Genomic DNA, 8,091 nt, shown 5'->3' with positions numbered 1-8,091 from the left:
GTTCAAACCAATCAGCGCGCTCTATTGTGCAACTTCATTAATATTCATTACTGTCACAGTGTTTAGACGACAGAGACGCCACGTTGTGTTGGCAAAACAAGCGTGAAGTGTTGCTTTTATAGTTTGCTGCCGTTAAGTTTTGTTTTCATTTTCTCTCTGTGAGAGCGCAGCTGGAGTCACGTGTGGATTAACAATGTACGCGACACGGGACAGCAATAACTTACATGTCTTATAACTTACAACCTTACAGGGAGGAAGGAACATTGTTTACCTGAGAGCTGTTCTCATCTGCAAACGCTGAGATCCGGATTCGCTTGTCGTCTCCTCTTAATAAAGACGCGGCTCTAGTTGCTGGTGATTGTCCTGTCTCTACAGATTTGGTAAGTGAGCGAGCAGTGCTCTTTGTTTATTCAGTTCGTATTTTATTCGTATCTAACAAACTATTGCACCGTGTGTAAACAAGTTAGCACTACAACCAAACTATAACCTCGTTTAGGATTTTGTGACCGGAATAACACACGCGGCTTTCTGACACTACCTGCCATGTGCATCTAAGTTTCCGGGAAATGCGGAGGTTTTTTTTTTCTCTCATTCGCCGTGCGGTATCAAACATTGCATGAAAAATACAGGCTTAGAGCAGTTCCTCGAATCAAATATCACGTTTGTCGCGAGGGACATGAATGAATTCCCTGAATGAAAGAGCCAAACTGCAGTTAAAGTCCACCATTTAATAATCTGGCAAATAATTCGACTACAGATGCCCATGTAAACACAGTCACTTTGTCCGCTGTGGTTGTGTGTTTTGACTCTGAACTTCAGTGCGCCCAAATAGACACTCCCACACCGTGCCTCTTTTCTTCCTCTGACACTCCCCCCTAAACAGAGCTGGACACGCCCACTTTTCTGACTTTTTCCAAAGTAGAGGTGTGAAAACACCCTGCTGAAACGAGGGGGTTTCATGGCCCTTTAAGCCGATTTATTTTCTGCGTCAAGCGCACGCGTATGCTTCGGCGCAGCCTAGGCGTTGACGTATAGCCTTACGCCGTGGCCGTCGGCGTAGCTGACGTGCACCTCTCAAAAAATGTAACTACAGCTCGCAACAACGCGTAGCGCAAGCTCTGTGATTGGTCGGCTTGGTAGCGCTGACGAGGCTGGGCGGGACCGAGAGCCACGTGAGTGGCGTGAGCCCGATGAAGCGATTGTTTACAAGTATGGAGCCCCGTAAAGGAGCTACGTATGGAAAATATTGTTTTGTGTTTACCTCATAGTTGAAGTTGTTGCACGTCCGCCTGTTCCTGCCTCAAAATAAGCGAGTTTGAGCCATTTGTACATTCAGGAAGTGTTCAGGAAATACAAAACACCAGCGAAGAAACTCGACACAGAGGAACATTTACCACTCACTGCCAACTAGTTTTTCGGAAGTGTTAATGCAGACCAACAGAGACAGCGTGCAGAAGTACGCCGTGGGTTACGCCGGTCACTTGACGCAGAAGTATAAACCAGGCTTTAACCGATGATTGATAACAAGGTGTGTTTGGCATGCTGTCCTGGGAGAGAACCCTGATCTCAGAAGATCCTTGAGCCCTTATTCCTCTCGTTTTGTAGGGCGAGAGTAGAGCCTGAGCTGGTGGGTCTCAAGAGCTCCACCGAATTAGTTCTGGGCCTATTATTGGTTATTGGAATATCTATGGCGTGCCCACATGGCAAAATTTATCTGGCCCAGATCTGGCCCACACAATCAGCTTTTGCTTGGCCCACATGCCGCAGTGAATCACGGTACATGCTTAGACCAAGTCTGGCTTCCATTGAAGGGCCATATCTGGGCTCAAGTCCCAGCCAAGTTAAAAACACATAACTGGGCTTGAACTAGGCCAGATATGTTGGTTTGTCACAACTGCAATGAGTTTGATAACCCATGAAGGATTTCAGGTCGCTTTTTCTCGAAGCGACCTAATTGGCAGAATGTTTTCTCTAGTCGGAAATAATTTAAATGTATTTTAAAAGTGGGTCAAAGTGGCCCAAGTCTTATTTGCTGCCTTAAAGACTGTGCCACCTCTGCCAAACCCGGGCCATGTTTGACCCACATGCAGTATGCCAACGCCGGACGAATGCCTGCTGTCCCAGCTTCATGCCAAATCTGGGCCAGAATTCTTTGCTACCTGGATGTTGATGCATCCCACATAGGAAAATTTCTCTGGCCCACCCAATCAGCTTTTGCTAGGGCTCCTTCACTGTTTGTAGGGCGAGAGGAGAGTCTGAGCTCAGGTAGGTCTCAAGAGCTCCCCCAAATTAGTTTTGGGCCTATTATTGGTTATTGGATTTGCTATGGTGTGCAAAATTTTTCTGGCCCAGATCTGGCCCACAAAATCAGCTTTTGCTCGAGCCGCATGCTGTAGTGAATTACAGTACATGATTAGACCAAGTCTGGCTTCCATACAAGGGACATATCTGGGCCAAGTCTCAGCCAAGTTAATAATTCATAACTGACTCGTAACTGGGCCAGATATGTTGGTGTGTCACGACTGAAGTGAATGTGATAAACCCTGATTTTTCTCTAAGCGACTTGATTCATAGAATTTTTTTCTTTACTCGACCCATTTTAAAATGCATATAAAAATGTTTAAGATGGGCCAAGCATATGTGGCCCACTTATACATTTTTGACATCTGGGCCAAATACTACATTTTATCTGGCCCAAGTTTTGGATGCGTCCTTAAAGACGGTTCCACCAAACCCGGGCCATGTTTGGCCCACATGCTGTATGGGCCAAACATGCTTAATTCAAAATCTAGGCCAGAATTCTTTGCTACCTGGGGACCGCTAACTGAAAGCATAAGCTGGATCCTAGAACTACATGCTCATCTACTATGCCAATTTGGTTTATTCAGTTCACCTATAGCCCATGCGATGTATTTAGTTGAAGTCAGAGTTATTAGCCCCCTGAATTATTCGCCCCCCTGTTTATTTTTTCCCCAATTTTTGTTTAACAAAGAGCAGATTTTTATAACACATTTCTAAACATGATAGTTTTAATAACTCATCTCTAATAACTGATTTATTTTATCTTTGCCATGATGACAGTAAATAATATTTGACTAGATATTCTATTTAAGACACTTTTTATACAGCTTAAAATTACATTTAAAGGCTTAACTAGGTTAACTAGGCAGGTTAGGCTAATTAGGCAAGGTATTGTATAACAATGGTTTGTTCTGTAGACAATCAAAAATATATATAACTTAATAACTTTGATCTTAAAATTGTCTCTGAAAAAATTAAGAACTGCTTTTATTCTAGCCTAAATAAAACAAATTAGACTTTCTCCAAAAGAAAAAATATTATCAGACATACTGTGAAAATTTCCTTTCTCTGTTAAACATCATTTGGGAAATATTTAAAGAAGAAAAGAAATTCAAAGGGGGCTAATAATTCTGATTTCAACTATATAAATACTACAAACTCAACATTGGGTGACAACAAACCAGCGATTTTAGAGTGTATCATATGTTCCAAAAAAAAAAAAAAACTTTTCATTGTGAATACTTAAAGGCAGTTTTAAAATCAAAAATTTAATAGAAAATTAATGTTTCTTGAAGTGACAGTTCTCCTAAAAACAAAAATGCAGTCAATATTTACTCTACCTTCACTTGATCAAAACCTATTTGAGTTTTTTTGTAGCTACAAACAAACACCAATTGACTTCCATAATATATTTTTCCAACTATGGAAGTCAATTATCAACCAGGATTCTTCAAAATATCTTCTTTTGTGCGCAACAGACGAAAAAAATATAAAAAACATTATTCATTTTAGCTTGAACTATCCCTATAGGAGATTTTTGTGTATTTGAAGCCACATCTCGTGAGACGAAGAGAAACCAGAACCAGAAAAACTGATTCCCAAATGAGCCGTAAATGACTCCTCAGGCTAAGGGAAATCGTCTGCTTTCACACAGCTAAAAAAAACCCACCTAACAAGCTTGTCACCAAGGTGAGAGCCACCTAGTTAGCAGGTAATTGCCTGTGGAGGACTTGGCAACTCCACGGCGGGAGACTTCAGTCGGCGAGTGTGAGAACTTTGACACAGTCCCAGTGGTTCCACCCAATAACCATATAAATAGAGGACAATGGGTCTAATTGCGATCAGCTCTACTGTCTACATTTCGCTCACTGTTCTTCTAATGACCCAGAGTTCAGCAGACTTTTACAACAGCATCTCAATGAATCTCAATGCCAGCACCAATCCTGCTTTTTTTGGGGTGAACGTTGGGAAGTGGGTTTAGGTGGAGCTCCTGGAAGAAATCACACCTCTGTTCAAAGTGTTCGGGATTCACACGTGAAGGTCTTTTGATGTCTGGAGGATCTGCGGTGAAATGACTTTGGGCAGACGCAGAGAGGGCTGAGAAATTGGGAGGTGTGATGATACGTGAGAAGTCAGTAATGTGGTACAATTAAATGGAGTAAGGTTCAGCACCTGCCGAGTGACTTCTCCATCATATCCTTACTGTGAAACAGATCATTAAAGCAGAGAAACGGTATGAAATAATAATAATTCAGTTATTCATTTCATTTCCTTCGGCTTTGTCCCTTTATTCATCAAAGGTCACCACAGTGGAATGAACCGCCAATTATTACAGCATATTTTTTACGCAGCGTATGCCCTTCTAGCCGCAACCCAAGCACTGGGAAACTCGTTTACACACACACTCATACACTACGGCCATTTTAGTTCATCAATTCCCCCATAGCGCATGTGTTTGGACTGTGGGGGAAACCGGAGCACCAGGAGGAAACCCACACCAACACAGGGAGAACATGCAAACTCCGCACGGAAATGCCAACTGGCTGGGACTTGAACCAGCGACCTTCTTGCTGTGAGGCGACAGTGCTAACCACTGAGCCACCGAAACGTTATAAACAAAATCGCCTTTCAAAATGTGAGCATTTTAAACATGATTTGCACAAGATACCCAGTGAAAAGCCATTCAGTGTGTCAGTAGTTTCGCAAAATAAAAAAAAACTTGTCGGATATATTACGAACACAAATGTCATATTTCTTATTTAATATAAGATATGATATAGGCATAATAAAAGACTGACAGGATCACAGTGCTGCTCAAACATCTTTTTAAATATGTCATTTTAGATATTCATACTTTGCTACTGTCCTTTAAATCTATACCAATTTGTCAAGTTTTTAATCATTTAAAATTAAATCTATTTAATTAAACGTGTTTGTGTGTGGGTGTGTGAAATTTTCAAATCTATCCCATATATCCAAATAAGGTTTAATAAACCAAGCACTTTTTTCACAGTAAAAAGTATTTATAATGTAATATAATATAATATAATATAATATAATATAATATAATATAATATAATAATTTAATTTAATATAATATAATATAATGTAATGTAATGTAATGTAATGTAATGTAATGTAATATAATAATTTAATTTAATATAATATAATATAATATAATATAATATAATATAATATAATATAATATAATATAATGTAATGTAGTGTTATGTAATATAATATAATATAATAATTTAATTTAATATAATATAATATAATATAATGTAATGTAATGTAATAAAATATAATATAATATAACATAATATAATATAATGTATAATAAAATATAATGTAATATAATATAATATAATATAATATAATATAATAAAATATAATATAATATAATATAATATAATATAATATAATATAATATAATATAATATAATATAATATAATACAATAAAATATAATGTAATATAATATAATACAATGTAATATAATACAATATAATAAAACATAATATATAATATAAAATAAAATAATATAATATAATATAATATAAAATAATATAATATAATATAATATAATATAATATAATATAATATAATATAATATAATATAATATAATATAAAATAGTATAATATAATGTAATTAATATGACATAATAAAATATAATATAATAAAATATAATGTATAATATAATATAATATAATATAATATAATATAATATAATATAATATAATATAATATAATATAATACTGGAGCGTCATGGTTGCGCAGTGGGTAGCACAATGGCCTCACAGCAAGAAGGTCGCTGGTTCGAGCGTCAGCTGGCATTTCCGTGTGGAGTTTGCATGTTCTCCCCGTGTTGGAGTGGGTTTCCTCCGGATGCTTCCTGCGTGTGAATGAGTGTGTGTGGATGTTTCCCAGTGATGGGTTGCAGCTGAAGGCGCATCTGCTGCATAAAGCATGCTGGATAAGTTGGCGGTTCATTCCGCAGTGGCAACCCCTGATTAATAAATGCACTAAGCCAAAAAGAAAATCAATTATTAGCCCTTCTCTGAAATTATAATTATTTTTAGAAACGTTTACCAAGTGCCGTTTAATGAAGAGAAGATTGTTATTAGAAATTTATTTCACAGAAATCATTTTGTAGCATTGAGCTGACATGTTGGTGTTTTTAGTTTAGCTTAGTATTGTTTGTATAGCGCTTTTCACAATAATTATTGTTTTTTTTTTTCTTAATAATTATATTTAAGAGGTTTTCACCTTTATTAATAGGAAAGTGGAGATTTACAGACAGGAAAGTGTGGGGAGATTGGGAAGGATCAGCAAAGGACGGCTAATCAGCTAATAATATTGACCTTAAAATGCTTCCAAAAAAATTTAACTGCTTTTATTCTAGCCGAAATAAAACAAATCAGACTTTCTCCAAAAAAAAAAAAAAATAAATATATATATATATATATATATATATATATATATATATATATATATATATATATATATATATATATATATATATATATATATATATATATATTATAGGAAATACTGTGAAAACCTCCTTGCTCTGTTAAACATCATTTGGAAAATATTTGAAAGAGAAAGAAATAATCACTAATAATAGTGACTTCAGTTATTTAATAACCTGCAGTTATATAGTATATAGGTAATGTACATGTTCAATGTAGTGTTCTTCTGCTATGGCAGGTTTCAGTCACTGTTTCTCCAGTGCAGATGAAGGATTGTGAGCACTATAATGAGTATGTTGGAACGGACAGTAACATCGTGTTTTGACTGCCTGCTCTATTTGGATTTACCCAAAAGCAAGCTGAGCTTAAACTCCTGAATGTATCATTAAAGAGCTCTGTTTACAGTATGTTTTGTGTTGTTGTTGTTGTAGTTCTTACAGTGTCCACCACATGTTCATATAGAGTGTGTTTTCTGCAACACTATCATTACAGTCAGAACCTGAAATATGATCCAGGTAGCAAAGAATTCTGGCCCAGATATGGTATAAAGCTGCACGGAAGGCATTCATCCGACACTGGCATACAGCATGTGGGCCAAACATAGCCCGGGTTTGGCAGAGGTGGCGCAGTCTTTAAGGCAGCACATAAAACTTGGGCCAGATATCTATCTTGATCTTGACCCACTTTTAAGATACATTTAAAATATTTTTGAGTAAACCAAAATTGGGTTGCTTCGAGATTCATTTAGTTTATTGCAGTGGTGACACACCAACATATCTGGCCCAGTTATGGGTTATTAACTTGGCTGAGACTTGGCCCAGATATAGTCCACGTTTGGCTCTTGTATGGAAGCCACACTTGGTCCAGTCATGTACCGTAATTCAGGCATTGTGGCATGTGGGTCAGATCTGGGCCAGAGAAATGTTGCTATATGGGGACTGTTATACTCCAGGTAGCAAGGAATTCTGGCCCAGATTTGGCCTAAAGCTGGCAATGCAGGCATTTGTTTGGCACTGTAATACAGAATGTGGGCCAAACATGGCCCAGGGTTTGGCAGAGGTGGCACCTTCACAGGCAGCACACAAGACTTAAGCTACATGTCAAATGTAGCATTTGGCCCAGATGTTAAAAATGTATATGTGGGCCACGTATGTTGGCCTGTCTTGACCCACATTTAAATTATTTTGAAGTGAAGAAAAAGATTCTACCAATTAGGTCGCTGCAAGGAAAAAAGCATGCCTAACGCCCAATGCTTCATGGGTTTATCAATTTAATTGCAGTCATGACACTTCTAGCCCAGTTCTAGGTTATTT

The sequence above is a fragment of the Danio rerio genome, chromosome 2, assembly GCF_049306965.1.
Source record: "Danio rerio strain Tuebingen ecotype United States chromosome 2, GRCz12tu, whole genome shotgun sequence".
Classification (NCBI taxonomy): domain Eukaryota; kingdom Metazoa; phylum Chordata; class Actinopteri; order Cypriniformes; family Danionidae; genus Danio; species Danio rerio.
The sequence above is the reverse complement of the archived record's forward strand: the minus strand, read 5'-3'. Positions refer to the sequence as shown.